Below are 24,636 nucleotides of genomic sequence, written 5' to 3' on the forward strand. Positions count from 1 at the left end.
TCTTCTATATCTTTCTGCAGCTGTTTTATTTCAGAAGCTGTTGATTCATTGCTTTCAGCTGTGTGATTTCCAATTTGTTCTGTGTTAGTGTCCTCAGCACTTGTTACGGTTGGGCTTGGGTTCTGAGCTTGTATTTTGTTCCTTCTCATCATTTTGTGTAGCACTGTCTTTTGCCCTTTGTTGTAGATCTTTGCTGTAGTTATAACCTTCACACGTACTGAAGTTCAGGTGGAGCTCTACAGAGTTTGGACTTATCCAGCTGCTTCTGTCTTAGGTCTGGCTGCTGTGCTCAGCTCCTTTCCTGTATGGACCTGGGCTAGGACTGGGTCTGGGGGCTCCCGGAACTCGGCAGAAATTCCTACACGGTGGGAGGTGTGGGTGAGGTAAGGCGGAGTGGTGGGGGGTGGCTGGAGGGGGTGAGAGAGATTCTGGCCCGCGCTGTGCCTGGGCTGGGACTGGTCCCGCCGGCTCAGGGTAGCAGGAAGCTCTCCACACACTCACCGGACCTGGCCTAGGACTGGGTCTTGCAAAGTTACTGTTGAGCTCAGCACCCAATCCTTTGGTCCTGGGTTATGGTGGGGATTATGATCCCATACAATGGCAATGTTTTCATACAGGGGAGAAAAAGTGATTTTAACATGTTTTTACATCCTGGAGAAAGTAGTGCAGTCCATAATAGCAACAGTTTCAAGTACAGCTTAACTAGTGACAAACTATGATAACCATTAATTAACCTGCTACTTATAATCACAAAAGCAAACTCCAATATTATACGACAAAATCAAACATATATAATGTACTTGTATTCAGTGATTTTCCCAATAGTAGAGTGATTTTACTCTTCTGTCGGAGGCTGGGGGTTAAGTTGGGTAGGGGAGGGCTGGATAGATAGCTTGACGGTCTAAGTGCCTGCCTGAACGCACATGGACCCAGGTTCCATCCCCGGTACCACATTCTGTGCCATTGTGTCAGTCATAAAAGCCAAGTGTAGTGGCACATGCCTGTAATCCCAGCTGTGGAGAGGCTGAGACAGGAGGAACACTATGAGCCTGAGCTGTATAGTGGGACCCTGTACCTAATTAATTAATTAATTAAAGAAAGAAAGCTAGGGGATGGAGTGAAGTGATGAATGGGGTCACATACAGTAGAGTTAAGGCTGGAGGCCAAGGGATAATCACCCAAGTTTGGGGAAACTGCAGTACTCAGGAAGAAAAGAATGAAACAGAATGTGAAGGAATTATCAGAAAGGGCAGAGACAATGCTGACTCACTTGAAAATTTAAATTAAAAAAGTAGTTGAGGCAGGAGAGAAAGAAGGTCAAGAGAAGAAACAAAAAAAGACAGGTAAGATAACCAAACAGTGAAAAAAGGAAAGAAGCATGGAAGAAAGAGAAGGAGAATGGAAAAGAATGGAAGAAAAAAAAGAGAGAAAAATAGTAGACCTGAGAAAGAGGGGAGAGAAAAGAAAAAAAATCCAAAATCAAAGATAACCACAAACTACAAGATAACTTCCAACCAGATAGGCAAGGGACAGCCAATTAGACCAAAATGGGAGGATAAAAGTAAAATATCTGGTGTTTACAGCTCCGTGACAGTGTCCAGACCCCAGAAATGTGCTGCGTATTCCAGCCAAGTTTGCCATAGGAGCTGTGCAGGGCATGGAGCTGGTCTTGGCCTCTGGGTATGGGGGCTGGGCCTCGTCTTCTGTTGGTGCTCCAGGGCCCCACTGCTGGCTCCTTGCTGCTGCTTCAGACCTTTCTACCTTGCTCATCTCACTGATTGCTCTGCTCTCCCAGGACCAGCTGTCCTGGGTCTCCAGCAAGGTATTTCTTGTACCTATTAAAAGTATAGTTGCATCCAGCTCAATTGAATCAGCAAAACTTTGAAATTTTGTCACTTCCAAGCTTTGACGAGTGTGTCCATATTATGTGTCATCTAAGCACCAAACGGGGCTGGGTGAGGGCACTGAAAGTCTGTGGATGAGAATCCACTTGCTACATCGAACTTTTCATCGGAACAGTGTCTAAGACTCTCACATTTCAGCAGACTCCGCTCCTGGCAAGTAGGTTGGTCATTAAAATCCTTGTTTTTTTTTAATGTGTGCAAAACCATTCACCTTCAATTAGCATGTGTTTCACAGTAGATTCCCTAGAAAACAAAACAGTACAAACTTTGATGGAGAAGAAAGGTGATGGGGCCCAGGACTGGGTCATGAGTGGAACATGGCAAGGTAGGTGGGAGCTGGCCACAGATGTAGAGACTGAGTTCTTTCTCCCAGCAAATATTCTGAGAAGCCCTATGAAATTCATCTCAGGATTGTCCACAGGGAGTGCACCAGGGGTCGGGGGAGCATAGCATACTGGCTTCTGTCTGCAGTTAGTCAGAGTTTGGCCCCAGTGTATATTGACTCTTGGCATGCTGGGCCAGGCTGGTGTGGTCACAGAGAAGTCCTGGAGAGGGGTGGTAGCAAAGGTCTGTGGAGAGGAGCTCTCAGTCACACCTATGCGAAGCTCACTGTTGCAGTTTGGCCAAGGTGATTGAAGAGAGACAACACAGAGTATTAAAATACACACCAGAGGATGGTTTTCAGCACCCAGGATACAGCAAACCTGGATGAAAAGCTAAATGTGTGCTTTTCATCCAGAAGTTTTGACACTGAAAAGCAGGGCTCTAAGAAACCGTATGCAATTAGATCTTGCTAAATTTGCATCTTCCCCCTAGTGGACATAAAACCAAAACTGAACCAAACTCCTTGAGGCAGCTTCCTCCTCCACTGTGCAGGTAAAGCATCTATTACATTAAGTCGTTGTACTCAGCCCAGGACCAGCTGATGTGAGTTTGGTTTCCAACTGAGTTCGTATTAGCTCTCTTCTTTTTTGATGGGGCCTGGATCACCCCCTTCCCATTCCAGGATACCGTGCCCTGGGCCTCTGGGTCTCATTTGATGGACAGCTGTGCATGTCCCCTGCCCCTGCCCCATCTGGTATGTTGCTGGGCCCCATCCAAACCCCTCCTATGCACAGCGCACTCTGCTCTCTTGACATGGTGTGGTGCCAGCATCTCATGATGGAGAATGATGTGCCCAGCATGACCTTCTGCTCAGGTGCTCACACATGTGACATTCCTCCCCACCTCTGTGCCGCTCTACATATGTGCTGCCCCTTTTTGAAATGCCTTCCCATTCTCTCGTATTCCATGAACCAGTTAGAGGCTTCTGGCTTTGAAGATGCTGCTCTGCACTGGTCCCATCAAACAATAGACATTCTTTTTCTCAGAATTACAGTAATACGAGGACTCTATCCAGTCTCCACTTATAATGCATGTGACAAAATCACTCATCCCATTGGTGCGCTGGTCAACCAGCTCTCCTACTGGAAAAACAAAAAGCCTAATTTGTAGCATTTGTCCATTTCCATGAAGTCAATATGATTTTAAGCTGCCAACAGTTTAACAACTATTTTGTAAGAGTCTCAAATATTTAACAACAGGTTCTCTGCAGAGGATATCGCTGACTCATTTCTCTGATAAATTTGCTAACTACTGTTATTTAACTCCATATAGTCATGGGTATTTGATTGTTGGCCCTGGTAAGAGATCAATCTCACCCTGGATAACTCCCCCTTCTTAAAATGAATTGATTAGGGACTTTGATAGAGTCTGTAAGTCTTTTTGCCATATGACATAACATAATCACAGCAAGGACATCTCCTCAGATTCATGGGTCCCACCCACATTCAGAAGAAGGTGTCAGACACAGCTGAGAATCATTGGGAGTTATCTTAGAATTCTGTTTCCCACAGCAGCGTTAATAATAGTATTTGCCTCAAAGGGTTATGAATTATATATGAAATTGCATTCAAAATAGTTTTTGATGCATAGTAAATGCTCAGTAAATGTTAGCCAAAGGCATTACTAAATGAGAGTGTTTTTTTCTTTTTTCCAGAGAAGGTTCTTGGATTATTTATCTTGGCTCCAGAGTCAGGTACCACTGGGAACTCATGATATGTTTGCTAAATGAATGAATAAACCTCATACAAATATAAGTATATAGTATAATATTTCTCCAGTATAAGCAATACCCTTTGGATATCATCTAGTCCAATGTCTGCATTTTATGTGTAACAGAATCAAGGTCCAGTTTGATAGTGACAGCAAAAGGTTATTGACCAAAGGCAGAACATGGCCTGGGCAACAAGCCTCAGGTTTTCTGTCTAATATGTTCACTGCAATCCCCGTGAGCTGCATATATCAACCTTGAATTGTCTTCTTATATGTTTAATTTAGCAAGATTTGCAGCTGCTTAGGGAAAAGGGAGTTACTGACACTTTGGTGCTCCTTGTAGCACCTGGCTTAGAACCAGGCAAACAAAGGGTTAGTGGATTGGGTGATATTAGTTCAGGACATCCTGAGAGTGATTTGGGCACATAATCAGTTAGGGCGCCAAAGACACGTTCTACTTTTCTCCATTACTGTAAGATTCGTGAGGTGATCCTTCACAGGGAAGCAATGACTTTAGGATTAGGCAGGCCTTTGGGCACACTTCAGTACAGGGTGTCCTGGGTCATATAAAATCAGGTCCAAAGATTAATAAGAATTACTTCTAGAAAATATTGGCTATGTAGCTCGCTATTCTATCCCAATGCTCTTCCATGGTTCATTACATTCTATAACCTTTATATATTTTAATGACTTCCTCTGCTGTGGTACATCTCTTCTACTAAGGCACGAGCTCCCTCTGGGAAGAGATTGTTTTGTTCTGGCTAGTGTAGCTCCTGGAACAACAATGCCTGGTCCAATGTAGGTGCTCAGTAAATACTTTTTTAATCAGAAAATGGGATAGACTTGGGGGAAAGCTGTGTTTAGAGACGTTATATTGAATTATTCCCTCCTTAATGTTTCAGACCCTCCAATGTGAGATGTGGTATACCATCGCCTTCCTTGTGAGTGAAACAACAGCATAATCAAAGAATGGTATGCATTTTGGAAAATACTCAGATGCTTATTTTCAGGTGGGGAAACAGAGGCCCAAAGAAGATGAGCAGCTGACTCGGGGTCCTGCAGCTCCCGTTATGGGCTGGAATCTCAAATCTGTTCACATTTAGACCACCGCTCTTTCAACTGCACTCTGCTTGAGGCATCATTAAATTCATTTCTCTAGCAGATAATGCTTTAAGTGGTTACCTTGGTCCAAGAATCTTTTATCAGAAGGGAGCGTGAAACTTGATAGAATAGTTCCGAAGTATAAAGGAAGCGCCCAAGATGGCTAAATGGACATATAGATCGAATCTCAGTATTAAAACAATAATGCCATTAGTGACCCAGATTCCTTCCCTGTAATCAAATTTAATTATGATTACATGTACCTAAAGTTGCATTTTTCAGGAATTTAAAGAGAGCATATCAGGCGTCTGACCTTTATGATGAATTTGAAAATAAGAGAAAAATGTAAAGAACACAGGAAGGAGAGAGATCTCCGTCTCTGTTTTTCTTACACACACAGGCATACACTTATTTTATCAATTTGCCTGCAGATTCTGGGACTTTTGAGCATCTTCTTTTAGTGGGGACTCTTTGGAGGGAAGGATCAAGGGCAGGGAGAGGAAGACTGGACGTGCAAGCATCACGCTGGGGCTCTTCTGTCCCTCACTGACCTGCCACTGGGATTGACAGATCATTTCCTTGGTTCTTGAAGTCCTAGAGGAAAAGGCCATTTTATTGTTATGAATGGTCAGTAGAGCTGCTGAGTGTTTTTCCTGTCCTGTATGTATAGTAATAGCCAGGTTAGATCTAAGATAAACCTGAAGGGCAGCAGATTTCAACCTTCAGATGGCATTGGGATTGCTTGGAGTCCCGGGCAAACATTCACATTCCAAGCCACATTCTTAGAGATCCCTGATCAAAGCCCCAGACAGGATCCCAGAGTCAGAATCTTTGTACACAAATCTAGAGATTCTGATGCATCTAAACTGAACACCATGGTTTTGGAGAAGCAGTTCTCAAATTGCACAGTCTTCATTTAACTTTGGCTAAACCAAGTGATGGGAAGACCAGGATGTCAATGTGCAGCCTGACTGTAACTGAGCTGAGAATGCTCCTGGGGCTGGGGAGAAAAAAGTAAGGCTGGGCTTTGAGAAAAGTGAAGCATTTCAAGTCTGTACATCTGAGCCATGGCCATGGGCTCACTGTGTGCTCTGAGACTCCGGCAGAGATAGAGGGAAGAGGGGAAAGGATTCCATGGATCTCAAAGCAAGTGGTAGAACTACACTTAATTTTCAAAGCTGCCTGCTGTGTTAGCATAATTTATTCTCCATTTTCCAGCAGAGGAAAATAAAGCTAGTGACATATTTAGGGACACACGGCTACTGCATCACAGAAGGAGGAGGTGAAGCCAGATCTTGTCTATCATATGACGCTCTGCCTTATGTTCAGGAGCTCCTAGGAGCATGCCTACGGATGTCTCTGCAGTTTTGGAGTTGATGCAGTAGAAAGAAAAACCAGAAATTGAATGAAAAAGAGGAATAATGAGGAGGATAAGTAGCAAGAGCAGACTACTGAAATAAAGAAGCATTCATGATGAAGAGGAGCACTGGATCACTAATATTTAACACAGGCATTGCTTGAGGCAGTGGGAAAACATTTAAAAAAAGATTGGGAAAGTGGTAATATGTGTTTTGGTATTTCAAATTCTCTTCAGTGGACTTTTAACTTCCCTGACCCAGGTGCAAATCCTGAGGTTAGGATTGTATTATATCAATGGACATAAAGTGAAATGAATAATGTGGCTTAAAGCACAGCTATCTGAATATTTGTATTCTAATAAGGGAGAATATATGAACTAGAAGGATGTGCACATAATGGTATAATTTCATACCACAATGGACAATTAAAAATGGGTAAAGTCACCATTACATCTTAAGGAAAAAAAAATCTCATGATCAAAAAGGCTTCTTACTCTGCAGAGTAGAGTGAGATCTCACTCAAGCACATGTTGGACACTTTTCCAGGAACAGGCTGAGTGGGGAGCTTCATCCTGAACCTTACAGATGGATGCTGAGGTTGAAAGCAGGCTGACCATGGGTGACTGCCTTCTGATTAATGACCCATCTCTTTTTCCACTCTTGTTTCTGTGCTCCCACAGTAGGCAGCATCCTTCTTCCTGTTCAAAGTAGCCTCAGGGCTGGCCACCGAGTGAATGTGACACCTCTTCCAGCCACCTGCAGCTCTTTTAAGTGGTTGATCATCCTGGCATTTCAGGGAGACCTGTGTTATCAGGAAAGCATCCCTGACCTGTACACGTTGTCTTCATTCAGACCAACAACCTCTGCAAGCCCTTTGAGGTCTGGGGTCAATGCTTTTCACAAATGGTGTCCCTGCTCCTTGAAAGGTGCCCTCAGGGAGTGAGCCTTTCACCCCCTGTCACCTGATAGGAGAAAGTTTGCTTTGCTCCCCAGCCAGGCCACTGCCTTAAGACCTATCAAGAGAAGTTCATCCTTGTGCTCCCTCTTCTAGTACCACCAAAGACTCAGAGTAGGCTCTTTCTCTTATTTTCATGTATGTATTCTTTGGCAAATAGTTATTGAACACCATTGTTTGTTAGTAACTATGCTAAGTTCTGTGAGACTTCAGGAGCCCACTTGCTACTGGGGGAAAGAGTGAACAGGCGATCAGACTGCAGTGTGTTGCATATAGAGAGAAAAGACAGGATGCTGTGGTGATACATGGCAGTGTGTGTGTGTGAGTGCATGTGTATGTGTGTGTGTGTGTGTGTGTGTGTGTGAATGTGTACACATATTGCATCTAGATGAGATGTCAGTGACAAGTTCCTGAAAAAAGTGTCAGTTAGGCAGTGTCCAGCAGCACGACAGAAGGTAGCTAAACAGAGGAACAAAGGGTAGAGATCAAAATCTTCCAGGCATGAAAGCTAGCACAGGAAAAGGCCCAGGGTGCTGGCTGCATGGCAGAGAATCCTTCAGGGGCTTGACGGCAAAAATAGGTGGAAGGAAAGAAGGTGTTGGGTAAGAGGGTAAAGGGGCAAGGGCCTTATAAGCTTTGTTAAGTTTTTGATGATTATCTGGAGGGCAAGGCAAGGCCAGGTCAAGTGATCACTTGGTTCTGTGTCCCTGTGTCAGAACCGGTGAGGGTCTGAAAGACACAGGCTTCTTCTCTCCCTCGTCTCCCAACCCAGTCCAGGCAAGGGAACCATGTTCTGCTGAAAACCTTCACTGCATCCTGGCATTCCTCCAGTGGCTCCAGCAACAGAGAAAGAATTCTCTATTTTACCACCAATTTTATAGATTTTACAACCAAAACTCACCAGGATGCATCAATTTGGCTAACATTAGATGAATATTAAGTGGCAAGGAGAGGACACAAGTGCAGGGGAAGTGGTACGTAACCATAAGATAGGTGAATTGGCAAAGATTTCTTAAGTTATCATGAAGCTAATGAAATGTAAATCTCCAGCCACTAATTTCTTCCTGTCCTTCAAAGAAATGTAAAGAGGCCCTGGCATTGTGTTCATGGAATTTTTGTAAGGTTTGCATAAGCAGGATATTTTTTAAAAAATAATTTTATTGAGAAACAAATAGCAATGAGACAGTTTCACAACCGATTGCTAGCACATTTTCAATAATTAATGCATCGCATATTGTTGTCTTAGTGGTTATTCATTGTACAAGATGCAGACATGATTTCCTGTCTCAAACACTATTAGAACAAACCTCTTTATTCATTGAATTAAGAGAATGGAGCTGTATATCTATCCTAACTATTTTGAGTATACAGATACAAAAGGGTCGTTCATTTCTATCCCATTTTTTTGGTTAGTTTTGTCAGAGAAGGGCATTGCATTGTCATTTAAATATTGTAAGTACTTGAATTCAGCAGAATCTCCCAATAGAGTCCAGTAGTCCATAATAGTAGTGGGTTTTCCATAAGGCTGACAATGTCCGAAGTTGTTGACGTGAGCCTTTTACAGCTCAGCATATTAATATGGCTTTACTTTTTATACTTCGTTTTCATACTTTTCTGCTGGATGGTTAAGACCAAGATAAAGCAAGACCTATATAACAAGAAAGCTAACTTTTGTATCTGACAAGGTCAGTCAAGTACCCTCAGGATTTATATATAAATGCCAACCAGTTCAGCCCCTCTTTCTTCCTCCACTCCCTTCATCACTTTTCCAGAGATGCTGAGCAGTGCTGCTAAGAGCCGTGCAGAATTCTGAGGTGCGCTTACGGGGCAGTTGAATTGGGATTCCACCTGCCTTGGTTCCAGTTAGTGATTTCCGCAGGGTTTCTGTCTACAGTTAGACACTGCTGGCCAACTGGTGTAGCGATGGCTTCCGGAAACACTGCTGGCACTGAATTCCAATTCACTGCTGAAACGGTGATGTGGGCCAGACGTTAGCACTTGATTGGTACCAAAAAATATGCAGGTCATGAAAGAAGGAACCATCGGGAATACATAAAGCGAAGTTTTTCTTGGGAAGAGTGTTGCAAACTTTTTTTTTTTTTTCTGTGACTAATCAAAGTGCAGTTTACCCAGGTTAGAAGTTAGGAATATACTTAATAAAGGAGTTATTATAATTGCCTGTACTCACAGAATCATATATAGAGTATGTGTGTGTGTGTGTGTGAGTGTGTGTGTGTTCATGCTCGTATGTGTATAAAGGAAACTACATGACAGAGGATTTATCTTTTTTAAAAATGTATTTGGTACAGGGTCTCACTGCGCAGCTTGGACTCACAGTGATCCTCCTGTTTTCAGCCTTCCCAGCACTGGGATTACAGGCATGTGCTGCCACCATGCTAGTCTCAGTGGCTGGTTCAGCGCACCAAGGGGCGAGACTGGCACAGCATGTGGTGCGTTGTATCGAACCCTTCTCTGCACTTACCTCAGCAGGCACTTAGACTGCTGAGCAATCTCACTGGTCCTAGAGGATTTATCAGAGTTCCTAATTTCTGTAGCCAGGGACACACCCCTGGCTGTGGTACAGGCATGGAGTAAATTTGTGTGTTTGCATGTTCTGTGCAACCCAATTTTCAATACCAACCAACTAATTTTAACTTACAAAGCTAAAAGAAAGGCTAAATTATCATTTTACTCCCTTTTGTAGAAAATATTACCTCAGTGTATACATGCGCAAAGTAGCATATAGCTGAAAATGTAGGGAGAGTATTAAAATGGCTAAGCTGTTAATTAATTAAAGTGTTTGTTTCTGGATTTTTTTTTTCCACAGGTACACATTCTAGATTTGTACTTGCATGGTTTTACAATTCGAAATTATTTTTTCATTTGAAATAAAATTCACTTTCTTATCAAAATTAAAATTAAATTTCATGACTTTTTTCTTTTCAAAAGCCGCTCCCTTCCAGCTTTTCTAAGTGGAATGAACTTGATCTCTGACAACCTGCATTTGCTCCATCCAGGAGTTCTATGCAGACACCTGGTCATGCAGGTCTGCTGGGATTGAAGGAGAGCTCAGTGTTAGGCTTTGAGGAAAGACAAAATTCTCTTGTAGCTGTAAGAAAATTTTGTAGAATGAGAAGTGGACCCTACATGGCAAGAAGAATATCCAGACAGACAAAGAGGTGCCCCAGGACAAAGGGGGTGGGCCTTTCCTCAAGGAGAAATGGTAAGGAGGAACTTTGGGGGTCTTTCCTCACAAAGAGTGGGGAGCAGCCTGGCTGTCAGTGGGAGACTCTGTTCTACCTCACACAGGAAGGATGGCTGAAAACTCATCTGGAATGAAGCTAGGCCCGAGCCGCCATGGGCTCACCTACTCTGACCACAGGCCCAGTAGCACCACCCCTTCCTCTGCAGTCTGTAGCCCCTTCACCCCACATGCCCTCTTCTCCAGGCATCTTTTTCTACACACTCTGGGTGTCTTGGTCCATCTAAGTGGTGGAAGGTTGCTTCCTCTGCCATGCTGACACCTTTCTTTCCCATGCTAAGTAGAATAAACCAGACACAGAGGTTAAAGTAAAGATGATAGACAGGCAGTGTGTGTAAGTCCTGATTTTTCTAGATGAGTGCAATTATTACGCATCACAAACAGGTTATTGATGGTAGGAAGGAAGTACAAGCAAGCAAGGAGGAAAGAAAGGAGGAAGAGAAGGAATAGAAATTGCTTGGGTAAGGGCTGGCCCGAAAGCTCAGCAGACTAAAGCACATGCTTAGGCAGAGAGCAGTGGTCAGGGTTCTATCCCTGGCGTGCCATGCCGGCCCTGACCCCCAGGGCCCACTGAGATGGTGAATGAGACTGGGCATTGTGGCATATGCCTATAATCCCAGCCCTTGGGAGGCTGAAAACAGGAGGATCATTGCGAGTCTGATCTGTGTAGTGAGACCCTGTAGACGCCATACTAAATACATAAAAAAAGAAAGAAATTGCCTGGGTAGTTAAGTGTTCAGGTCATAATACTAAACAAACAAACAAACAAACAAACAACAAACAAAAGCACTCTCAGTGATGAACAATAAATAAAGCTAAGTATATCATGGCTTTTTACAGCAAATGACAATAATTGCAAAGCTTATGGAAGATATGAAAAAAATTAAGATATCTTCATTTCATATAAGGTGGATTGAAATGGCATCTACCCTAGGATTTTGACTGCAAAGCAATATAGAACGTTAAGCAAGATTGCAAAAGAGCACACAAATAGGTGTGATTTCTGTCTTCCTCCTTCCCAGTGTTTCTTGATGTTTTTTTCTTCAAGGATAGGAGCAGTTAAGACAGAGTGGGCAGTAACTTAGGAAGCCCAAGTGCCTCTCTCAGAGTGTAGCTTGTAGCCCCACACCCAGGCTTGGTAAAGCAAGTCTGCCCTGGGATAGATATGGGGACCATTTTCCTCAGATTGTGCCCTGCAGGACAGTTAAGAAAATCAGCTCTTGTGAAGAAACTCTATGCACTTTGTGAAGAGAATTTACATCCTTGCTGTGTGTACATTCCACCATCCTGGTTGCCTCCTTAGTGCTAAGATAAAATATCTAACACCCAAGAGTTAAAGGAGGAGGGGTTTCCTGTGACTTACACTTTGTAGAGGTGTCTTAGTCTGCTGGCTCTCACATCCTTTCAGGTCATGTCCCCCGGTGACCCACCTCTTCTTACCAGGTCTCTCATCCTAACAGCAAGTGAAATAAAGGCTCATATAATCAATGACCTCTCAAAGGTCCTGCCTATGATCCCATGAGGCTGTAGGGGAACATCTACATAGAAGCCATAACACCCTGTGAACTTTGACAGAGAACACCAGAGTGAGCCAACTGTAGACAGCCGAGCCAAGTCTCCTGAGCCTTAGCCCTCAGAATCTTTGAGGGCCTCCAAAGTAGGGAGTCCCACAGTGCAAGTTTCTGCACCCCTCTAACAGGCAATTCTGATGCACCCAGGACTTAGAGAGCATGTTTCAGTAAGTAGCATGCTATGAGAGAAAAAATCAGAAGATTCTGGTTTTGATTCTTGGTTCTTCCCCTCACCAACCAACCAAACCTAGGGCAGAATTCTTAACCTTTTGTTCTATATGGTCTTTGTGTCTAAAATGTGGATGAAAAATATCTAATTTATTGGACTATCACATTCATTAAAGGAAATAATGGTTTATGCTTTGTGTGTGTGTGTGCGCGCGCGCGCGTGCGAGCGAGCAGGACCTCACTACACAGCTTGGACTTGTGGTGATTCTCCTGTTTTCAGCCTCTCCAGTACTGGGATGCTGGGATTGCAGGCATGTGCTACTACACCTGGACTCAGTCACCAGCTCAGCGCACCCAGAGGTGGGGCCTGCATGGCATGTGGTGCCAGGGATTGAACCTTGACCCTTGCATTTGCCTAAGCAGGCACTTAGTCCACTGAGCTATTTCACTAGCTCAAGAAAGTTTTTAAATTATTAGTAGAGCATACAATGTATGCTCAATAATCATTTGATAATATTCCTCAATCTCTGTCTAACTCAGCTGTCCTATCTCATAGTACGAATTGAGTTTCTATGAGAATTAATCACTACAAGTCTAGGTAAAGCCCACTGCACTTGTGTGAATTTGAATGGCAATGATAATTTTCCTCTTTTCTGGCGCAATGAAATTTTTACTTCTTACTGGAGTTTTTAGCTGGCCTCCTTCTCTTTTCCCAACTGTACCAAAGGTTGATTAGGGGGAGTGCTCTGCTTTCTCCCAACCCAGCACGATTAGAGGATTGTCCCAAGACATCTCTTGCCCCAGTTATCTCCTTCACTGGCCTTTCTCTTCTTCTAGCCTAACATGCTCTCCTATAAGTCATTACTTCTGCCAAAAAAAAATGGAGCTCTGTGTACCAGACCTTACTCTCATAACTACTCTCAAGATAGGTATATTTGCTGTGGTCACTTTATGGATAAGGACTCTGAGATTCACAGAGGTGACAGCGCAGGCCCAAATCATAGGTGGCTAAATGGAAAAGCCAGCCTTGATGGAGGGATGCCTGCTTTTCCAGGCTAAACTCTTCACCATGTTGCTGTCCTGCTTTACTTTCCTCTCAGCCAAACTGGACTACCTGAGGGTATGGCTTAGTGTAAGCCAAAGAGCTGTGATATTAAACTTCTGGCTTTGAATACCCTCTTTGGTTTACTTATTTCCTTTTGATTCTGTCAAATTCTATACTATATGTTGTAAAGACTTAAAGATGTTTACTAATCTGTGTAGTAGAGTGACTGAGGCCTATTTTAATAGTTCAGAGTATGTGACAGTAGAGGTAGAGACTCTGTTAAAGCTACCATTTTTTTTGAGAATGGACTGTGTACCAAGCTGATTGTATTTACTGTCTGTAATCGTCATATCAACTCTACTAGGTAAGTTCTGTTATCTGTATTTTATATGTTGAGAACTGAGACAGGTCAAGAGATTTGCCCAAAAACTACAGGGCTGGATTGTGGTAGGGTTCAAATAAATACCTAAGGTTGCGTGGTTCCAATGTCTGCCATGTGTCCTGCAAAAGCCACTAGGGACTTCTGTGATGACCAAATCTCTTCTGATCTTTCTTAGGTTTCCAGTTGAGTGCTAGGGTTTGGCTATGAGGTTGGCTCCGCCCTACATATCATACTATACTCATAGTGCTCTGATGACTGAAGCCAATCAGTACTGCACCGTCCTCTGCCCAATGTCAATTCCAGGGCCGACCTGCAGCCTACAAAAGCCTACATAGGGTTTTGGAGCTGGGAGTTAGGAAAGAAAATGCTCTGATGACTGCAATGTTAATAAGAAATGAGCCTAAATATGATTCGTCCCTCACAAAGGCTACTCTGTCCTCAGTCCGCAGCCTGGGGGTCCTGTTTCAGCTCCAGGTCTGGCCACCCTGGCTCAGCTGCTGTCTTACCGCGTGGAGCAGGCCAGGCCTGCCTGATAACATCGCTGGGGCATAGAGGTGCTTTGTGTACTTGGAGGGCTCCAATTACCTGGGGCAGGCAGGATGCTGGCTCTAGTGCCAGAGGCCAGGAGGGAGGCAATGACTAGGTAAAAACAAGCATGAAAGGCGAGTGTTTTGGAAACCCCAAAGGAAGGTTTCTTCTTCTTCTTATCCTCAAGGTGCTTCCCAAGGAGGCTGCTTGATCACTGCCATCAAGCTCAGCAAGGAAAAGGAATTCGGGCAGGACTTTTCAGCCTGCATTGCCTTATTCGTGTGTGGGTTCTGTTCACGCCTGGAGGTGTGCCAGCTTGCTAGTCCAGACACCTCTGCCTGGTGCCTGGAGCATTCTGTGCGGACACATCACAGGCAAACCTTCTTCCAAGCTGCCTGCAACTTCTTCATCTGAAGCCAACAGCCATGAATTTGCCTTGGAGCAAATGTCAGGTGGTTCTTGAAACTTGCACTTCAGAGAAACTTAGGCTAGGAGGCTTTCATCCATCTCTGCGTTCTAGAGACCCAGGTGGACTGGCTGCTCCTTTGGTGAGAGCCTTTCTCAGACTGAGTGGATTCTTGGAGCCTTGGCCTGGATATGGCAGCGGCATGAAACTGTGAGAACGGAAGCCCAAGGCGCATCCTGTGGGTTGGCTGCCATCACTCCCAAGTGCCCTACAGGTAGCCCTGCCTGTGACTCCTTGCCATACTTATCCCGAATTTCCCATCTTCCTGTCACCTATGGTTTTCTGAGTGGCCCGTGTACAGTAGCATGTGCCCTCCGCACCCCTTCTCCAACATTCCTGCTCCCTTACTGTCCCTAGAAATCATGCAGGTGGTGCTCAAGCCCAGAGCATGGGGGGTGGGGGGCAGAAAAACAGCAGCAGCTTAAATCACAAATGACTCTACAGCTTCACACCAGTTTCCTGAGGCTGTTGGAACAAATGCCCTCAAACTCAGTGACTTAAAACCATAGAAAAATATCTTCTTTCCTAGATCCAAAGTCAAAACACTGGCAAGGGCTGATGTATCAGCAGCCGCCAGCAGGGAAGGATCCTGTCTTGCCTCTTCCAGCTCCTGCTGCCCTGGGCTCCCCCTGGCTGGTGGGTGCCTCATGCCAGCCTCTGCCCTTCTCTTCACGTAGCTTTCTTGGAGTGTGCATCTGTCTCTTCTTGAACTTACAAGGGGTGATCAAAATATACAGAGAATTTTCAAAGTTTTAAAATTGCAGTGAAAGACACATCACCATCAACTGTCTTCAGAATGATTCTTGCAGGCAAATGCTGCTGCCCAGTGCTGTGCAGCAGACAGGCAGCTCCTAAAGGTGGTATGTCTTTACTCACATCATATGCAAGATCTAGTGTCCTCTAACTAGTCAAAATGACCATGAAAGGTAAATATTTTAAATGAATTCAGGACATTGAGGTAGCCATGACAGCACAACTAAAAGACCCTCAGGAAAGAGGATTCCAGAACTGCTTCCGAAAGTGGCAGGAACAATGGGATAGCTGTGTTTGAAGGGAAGAGCAATATATTAAGGGAGATTAATGGCTGTGTGTCATTTATTTTAACAAATTAAAAAGTAAACATTAACTGTATTTTTATCATACTGCCTGTAAAGTGGAGGCTAGTTTTTGGACATATCTTTTGGACACCTATGATTCAAATCAATGCACAGTTTTAAAAACAGATAATACCACTGTATTACCAATAGCATTTAAAAGTAGAATTTCACTATTCAAGGCAAATTTGGGGCATTCTTATAGGCAAGCCTGAGAAATACTTTGGAGTCGGAATTTTTTTTAACTCATTTATTTCCCTCTATCAACAAGTGTCCTGTTTTGTAAATGCTGTTCAAGGAGAGGTGGTTCAGGTATCCCTGACCATGTAAGAGAACGTGGCCCTTGAGCCAAGATGAGGGAAACCAGGGGGTTTTGTTTTCTGAGCTGCTTTGGAAGAAATGTAGTTATCTTCCATGGAGTGGCCAGAGGCCAGTGGTAGAGCTGTTTCCAGGACTTTCTGCACAAGACACTGCATGGAAAAAAGATGGCTCATTTAAACCTGGGCCGTGGAAAAATCCCAACTCACAGACAGGTGGCTACATGCTGGCTAATCCTGGAAGGTGGTACAAGAAATGGAGATATCCTTGTCCTACTTCTTGGTCTTCCATAACAGAGCTGACCAGGACCTCTCTTGCCAAGTCCTTAAGGGGAGCAGGCCTTTGAAAGACCCATGTCTCTATGGAAGTGTGAAAATAATGGGGTTCTACCCTCAGAGAATGCTCTGTCCTTCCCACTCCCTGAAATGCTTACCCCAGTGCCCATGAGGGGCTTTGCACCAGGGTGGCCTACTCTGCCCATCCCACCGAGAGCTCTATCCTCGTCTACTCTCGATTCTCTCTTCTGCCTCAAGTCTTCCTTCCAGTGCTCATTGCCTGCTCTAAAGATGGAACTCCACCTGACATGTGCCCTACTATAGTCCCTACTTCCCCAGCACCTGGTGGAGCTTGGTAAATATTATCAACTAATCCACTGAACTGTGAAACTGGAGAGGATTCATGGACTCTTCTGTTCAACCCAGCCACCAACATCCAGGTAGGCAAGGTTTTATTACAATCCTTATTTTACAGTAGAGGCAGGTGAGGCCTTGGGTAGTAGCAGTGGTGATGGGGTGGCAGAATGCTTGCATGGGGTCACAGAACTTGAGGGGCTGAGGAAACAAAGCTTGAATCTCATGATTTCCCATTCAGGCCTCTCCTTTTAACCAATAAACAAACAAGTGCCATCAATTTCTCTGCAGTTCTTTGACCCAACCATTCACCTGATTTTCCACGGGGATGAGAGAAGGAAGGCTGCAGGGGCAGTGGAGAGACATGTGTGGGGGTGTTTCTCAGACAAGAATTGTGTCCAGCCCAATACCAGTTTCAAATACCTTGAGTAGGAACATGTTGTTACAATAGTAGCACCTGCTTGTCTGAGTATGTGTGGGGTATGTGCGTGCATGTATGTGTGCATGCATGTGTGCGTGCATGTGTGTGTGTGTGTGTGTGTGTGTGTGTGTGTGTGTGTGTGTGTTAGGGAGGAGGAACAAATGCCTGATTGTGTGTTAAGAGGTAACTGTGCTGAAAACCACAGTCAAATGTTTTCCTACTAAGCTAGTAGTTTCATTGAAGCCTCTCTGTCTGTCTTCTCTTTGCAAGCACCATATTTCCCCAAGCAGCTTCACTCCTCGGGCTCTCAGGACACTAAGATTTCACCCTCCTCCCCTCCCCCTGGTTATCCTAGCCCTTGTGTCCACTGAACCCAGCCAGAGAGATGACCCGGGGGAGGCAGCTGTCATGTCTACCGTCTTACCTCACTGTAGATGTGTTTCTGTCTTTTCTGATTCAAGAATCACTCTTTATATGATACTGCTTCTTAACTGAGCTTTAGTGACTAAAGGTTTTTTAAGAATCAAGAAAGGGCTGTGGAAACAGGTCAGGGCTTGGGTAAGAAAGCCAAGTCTTGAAAGAACCGGCTGTAGTGCTTTCCCCAGGGAACAGAGTAGCTGAGGCACACAGAGACATGGGTGAAGAGCCCCGGATGTGGTGGGTGACTCAGAGAAAACAGAAGCACCTCCCTGTGCCACATTTCCCTTGTTTTTAAGGTTTCTAAACTCTGTCACTGCTTTCTCTGTGATTCCAGATATTTTCTTCATTTCTCTTAAAAATGAAAGTACAGGAACACCCCAACTGTTGCTTAGTCTGCTGTGCCGAAAGACACACTGTGGCAGGCACAGTTTTTGTTCAGGTTATGTGTGGAGACGAGGTGCAGTCCCCCAGGGTGGGGCTTTCCTAAAAGGCAGACTCAGGTGGAAATCTTGAATTCATCTCTTCATGGGGAACTAAAACCCTAAAACTCCCTCGACTTCCTTGTCTGAAAAATAAGCACAATGATGTCTGACTTCTTGGTACTTCTTTTGGGAACATGAAGGAACAGTAGCTAGTGTTTATTGTTTATTGGCCCTAGGGATTGGGCCAAATGCTTTACATGGAGCTCTCAGTTAACGTTATGACTTATAGATTTTATGGATGGCGGCCAGCTTAAGCTCTGACTGCTGCTGTGGGTTTCTGTCTGTACCCAAAGCCCAAGTTCATAAGCACAGCACTGCAGCCTGTGCCCCACCAATCAACTCCCCTCTAGGAATTTGTCATAAACACACATTAGCTTTCTTTTAATCTTTGTACTCTTGGCAAGTAGTTTTATAATTTTTCCATAAATGAGAAGAATAGAAACATTCAGTTTTCTGATTACAGATGATATTTTATTTTTAGAATTTATTCCATAAGAGGAAAACCCCCAAAGGCATTCCATTTTCTGAGTACAAATATAATATGTATACAATATTGATATCTCAAAAAATAAGTCCTAAAGGCCAAAAGAAGAATGCAGAAGTTATTTTGAAGCTCAATACCCAGAAAATGCCATTATAAATATTTTATTACATATTTTATAGAGTTACATAAATTGTTATATATACACCATTCACCTTCTCCCAGACCATTGTTTTTATTATTTTATAACTGGCTTTTTCTATAACAAGATGGGTAATTTGGGACATTACTTGCCTGGATCGAGTTGTGTCTAGGTACTCGGCACAAGTCCCCCAGGTGTGCCTCTGAGGGTGTCCCCAAAGGAGACTGGAGACTGAGTCTGCCAGCCACTGGGGGAAGATCTGCCCCCATGGTAGGTGGGTGTCGTTCAGTCATCTGGGTACCAAGGGAAAGCAGGAAGGCAGAAGGAGCAGGAAACTTACTCTGTGGCCCTCCAGGCGTGCTTTCATTGCTGCTGTTCTTGGCATCCAAGAACTCCGGCTTTTGCACTCTGGGAGGCACCAGCAGCCCCCCTGAGAGCTGCACTGTTGGCTCTCTGCGGCCATGTGAGCTGGCCATGTAGTACACACACACACACACACACACACACACACACCTCCTTCTACTTAAAGGTAATTAATGGATCAATATATCATAGATAAATTTCAACGCCAATTTTTCACATAAAAATCTTACTCAGTGTCTGCACTGTGGCACTGTCATAGATCCGGGAACTGAGGCTAAGAACCAGGCATAGTGAGATCTGCTGGGAGGCTGAAGGGGGAGGGCCACTTGACCTCACAAGTTTGAGACCAGCTTGGGCAGGATCCTGTCTCAAAACGAAAACCAACCCGCCCCCAAAACAGAATACAAAGAAAGGTCTCACTTCACTTAAAGTTTTTACTGCGTGTCAGACAGTAAATATAAACAAATCGTATAGTCCCTTACCAGGTGACATCTGCCATCAGAGAAGAGCAGGATAAGAACTGGGTCTTATGTGCAATCAGAGTGACGTGACAGACCTGACTGAAAAGGTTTCTGAAGGAACAGCTGAAGGATCTGGAGAATCCGGCCTGGCTGTTGTCTGGATATTTTAGACAGAGAAAGCAGCCAGTGGTAGCAATGGAGAAAGTGCGTTCTAGATAGAATTTAGGTGAAACCAGAATTTCCTGACTGACCAGACTGGGGAAGGTGAGGAAAAAAGAGGAGTCATGGAAGACTCCAGCGTTGTGGAGAAATGCAGAAGACACCACAGCAACGGGGAAAGGCTGCGACGGGAGCAGGAGCTTAGGGAGACAGGATGGTCAGTTTGGGGGGGTACTGGACTGATGTCTACTGGACACCCAGCTGGAGACGTTAAATAGCCAGGTGGACTCGCGACTCTGCAGAACAGGAAAGAGGCCAGGTAAGAGATCTCAGTCTGGGATTCGTTCTCACATCACTGGTATGTAAGGCTGCGAACCTGTGGGGGATCAGGAGGGGAACAATGGCTACAGAAGACGCTACGGCCCAGATCCTGCGGGACCCCAGTGTTGAGGCTGGGAAGGAGGAGCTCCCTAGCTAGGAGGAAAGGTCCAGGTCATGGTGTCAGAAAAATGCTTAAAAGAGGGAAGGATCTGCCATAAGGAATCCTGCTTCTAAGTGGGATATAATGAACACTTTTGCAAGAACACAATTCTAGCAAGTTGTGGAGGTGAGGGGACTTCCAGCAGTTCTCCCATGCTTCTTGTGTTCAGAGGACCTTCACTGGCACTGGCACTGTTACCTCATTGCTCATGCTGTCCCGGATGTGGCCACTGGAGGCCCCTTCCAGCTGGCTCCTGTGTCCTTTGCACTGGCCCATGTTGTTTTTGGAGCACTTATTTATTTTTGGATGGACATTTCAAATTTTTTCTCTCAGCGTTCCGCTGAATATCCTTGGACAATCTGTTTTACATCTTGGGTCCCTTTTTTAAACTTGCCTTCATTTCAGAATATACACTATTTTCTTCTGAATTTCTCCCATGCATGTTTTATTAGTATTGTGTGCTTCGTTCTGTCATAACAAGGATCTGAACATTCTTTTCTTAAAACTGACGTTTATTGTTTATTCCTGATTACCACGCATACTGAAAATATGTCAAAATATGGGAAGAAATAGAATTTGAAAAATTACATAAAATCTCAGCAGACTGAAATACTTCACTACTAACTTTTGATGGCATACTCTTGGATATTTACTTTTCTCTCTATAACATAATCATGCCATGTGTGCTTGCATTCATAACCTTGCCTAAATGAGATCATAGCCGTGACAAGCAGATGTTCTGCAATCTATGTTTCCCCTACTTGGGAATATAGGACACGCATTTTAATATACATTACCACAAAACCTAGTCAACTTTGCCAGCAGAAAGACAGTGATAGTAGACTCCCCACTCAGGTGCTGTGCTTTCTCATTTGTTTATCTGGTAAATATTATTTATTTATCTGGTAATTATTGAATGCCTAATCTTCAACCAGGCTCCCTGATAGTGCTCTGCAGGTTTGTAGTGGGGGCGTTTGGTATGCATTGCCATTCATCCTGGTTCTCCTTCCTTACAGACATGTGGTAGGACCACACTTCTCCTTGTCATGTGGGTTTGGGCACAGGATTTGACTTGGCTAGGGAAATGTGAGAGTGTGCAGCATCCAGACTAAGGCTTTGGGTGCAGTGCAAGACTCCTTTGTGGAGTACTCTAGAAGTGAACATTGATATGGAACTCTTAGCCTGCTCCCTGAGTGAGTCCACATGGGCTGAGTCTCCTGCCAAGTCTCCTTAGTAAGTACACTTTTATTACGTTAAGTCACTGTGCTTTGTGATTCCTGGTTCCTGCAGGATACCCTCTCCTATCTTGATTGATAGTGAGTGATTTGCTACAATTTTACTTAATACTACCTCATAAAAGACTTTCTTACTTGCTGTGGTGGATATTAGATATAGGGTAAGTATAATTTGTCATTAAGAGGTGGGGAGATAGCTCAGTAGAATAAGAGCCTGCCTGGCAAGCGCAAGGTCCTGAGTTCAATCTCCAGTACCGAAAAAAGGTGTCATTAATATGCCAAGCTATCAAATGTACAAATATGAAATAACATTACTCTAATTCCAGAACATGGTGGAAAAGAAGGCTATAGGTTGGCCACTATTTGCAAAGGTAGTACGAAGAATTCTCATGTCAAAATTATCTAGGGTGCTTATTTTATATTTTATTTTTCTTTCAAAAGATATGCTCTTGTTTTACTTTTTTGTTAGCACATCTTTGCAGTAAATAATGAATAATGATCCCATTTATTGTGGGGAGGTTGTATGTGTACATATCACATCTTAATTTTTTCTTTTTTATAATTAAATTTATTGATGCAATATAGTCATTCATCATGGGAATTTGTACCTGTACATGTTATATCTTATTTTGAAATGCAAATTCCTACAACCCATCAACATGATAATATATAGGACTGTATTGCTTCCTAAAGGTTCCCCCGATTATTCTTCTATAGGTCACTGACGTGATAGGTGGGTAAGATAAAAAACAATTGATTCAGCATTTTTCAGACTCTAAGAGGAGCTCATCAATGGTGTTTTTACCTATCAGAGATTTTAGTGGCCCCAACAAATACAAAGACAAAATAACTGTCTTGCTCTCTGAAAGCTCATAGACTACTATTGTACAAAACTTCTGTTTAAATAAATAACTCCAACCAATTTAGGATAGAACCCCCAGCAAAATACAAGGAGAGTCCACAGCACAAGGGGCCACTCTGAGGACAAAAAAGTAGTGACCTCATTTAAATTGATGCCAACAGATATGTTTTGCTGATTTTGACTAATAAGAGCCTCGTATGATGCCTCATGAGGAAGGAGTCTTGGGGTGGTCTTTGAAAATAAAGTTCCATAGTGAGGCTTCGCACACTTTCAGCTGTGAGCAGCAAGTGCCAGGCAGGGGTGAACTTGGCTCACTGGTTGCATTTTGGAAAGCTTGAAGGGGTCCCATCCCAGGCAGCACAGCCTCAATTGTGTCTCTGCTCCCTGCATTATTTTTCACCCTTATTCCACTTCCCATCTGTAGTTTTGCTGTTGGGGGGGTGGTAAGCTGAACACATTGGTATTTTCATATTGTGGTAGCATTTTGCACAGAAGTAAGAATAAGCGTAAGAAGCACTTGAAAATAATGAAAATTAAATTGATCCTAGGTCCAGTCAAGACTATAAGTTAAATATTGCTGACAGACCTACAAATAAAACCCTGAGCTCTAGCGTTTGATGGCACTGTCCATAATCTTCTGGATATGGCCCTTTGCTCTCAAGTTTAAGTTTTTATTGGCTGCTATTTTCCCTTGAAGGATCTTCCTTGAAGGAAACTCAGGAGACACAGACTACTAATGTAGTATGGGAGACACTGAGGAAGCGTCCACTATTGTCCCTACGCCTCTGTGTCTTCCTTTCTGTCGCATGTGAGCCCCATAGACACTGTACTCCACCTTCAAGGAGCAGAACTGAAAAGTGAACACTGATTTTCCTTAGTTTCTCTAGGATGAAACCATCCAGAATAAACAGAACATGAAATCTATACCAGTATGGTTTAGGCAGGGACTGAGGAGGGTTAGCCTGCAAGGGGAGAGCATTATGAGAAGCCATGAGGATGACGTGCAAGAAGAAATGGATGTTTTATGATACTGTCAAGCAGAGTGTCTAGCAAACTATGGAAATTTGAGAAGTTACAGGATCCTTTTGTCTCTTTGCTCAGGTCAGAAAAAGGGTCATTGTGTATAAGTGGCAGAAAAAAAAATGACATCACTTGAATGTAAAAACGCATTTTCTAATAATTGTAGTTGTATAAATATAGTATCATCTATCTTAGGAGAATTCACTCATCTATGATTAACATTCATCACTAGAACATTATCTAAATGTTAGATGTGCTAAGGATCAAGAGTAAAAGATGGATAATATGTAGCTCTAGTTTTTGAAAAGTTGAGACCAATAATGGAGACAAATGTGGGTGTAAAAAGATAACTTTCAGTGCAGTATGCTATGAGGGGGAGAGAGAGAGAGCCAGAGAGAGAGAGAGGGAGAGAGAGAGAGAGAGAGAGAGAGAGAGAGAGAGAGAGAGAGAGAGAAGCCCTGAGCCATTACAAATTATGGAATAATGAATCTGCCTAGGAGCACTGGGAGAAGATTTACAGGGCAGATGACATTTGAGCAGGATCTTGAAGGGTGAGTAGGAGTTTGCTATTCAGTGGTACACAATTCTTTATCACTGGAAAGATTCAGATGAGATTGAATGGTCGGTTGCCTGTCAAAGATAGTGCAGAGATTCCTGGGAAGGTGGAGGATCAGTCACATTGGTGACCTTTAAGTCTCTTCCAAGCCCAATATTCAGTCACAGAGCCACAGAAGTGGGACATTATTGTACAAGCATATATGTTACCATCTATCAACATGTTATTCCCAATTCTCGGCCTCCTGGGGCAGAGGGGGGCTGCTGTCAACCTGGAAAAGGCTTTAGTTGGGATTAGAAAGGAGGATAATTTATCTTTTCTGTGCCCGGAGGGTGAGTATCTCTTTACATTTCTCAACTGAGGAAAAGCGAGGCCTGGGGGGGGGGGTGCTGAGGAGAAATCTACTGGTCAGCATCGGAGAGAGTGGGGAGGGCTTCTTCACATCCAAGTGGGCGCTGCTCACTCCTTGCCAGACAGAAAAGCCGAAGCTGCTTCCTTTGTGAAAACTGTGGCTGCCCAAGCCAACGCACCATCTGAGGCTCTGTCTGCTATCCAGGGTGTAAAGGGCCTTTCTGCCAAAAAAGCAATGGAGACAAAGGAGCAAAACCCACAGGAGAAGTGCCTGCAGCTTTTCCCAGTCCTCACAGCTGAGTTTCTCAGCTGGAGAATACTCAGATT

The sequence above is a fragment of the Octodon degus genome, unplaced genomic scaffold (genome assembly GCF_000260255.1).
Source record: "Octodon degus isolate 3935 unplaced genomic scaffold, OctDeg1.0 scaffold00116, whole genome shotgun sequence".
In the NCBI taxonomy this organism is placed as follows: domain Eukaryota; kingdom Metazoa; phylum Chordata; class Mammalia; order Rodentia; family Octodontidae; genus Octodon; species Octodon degus.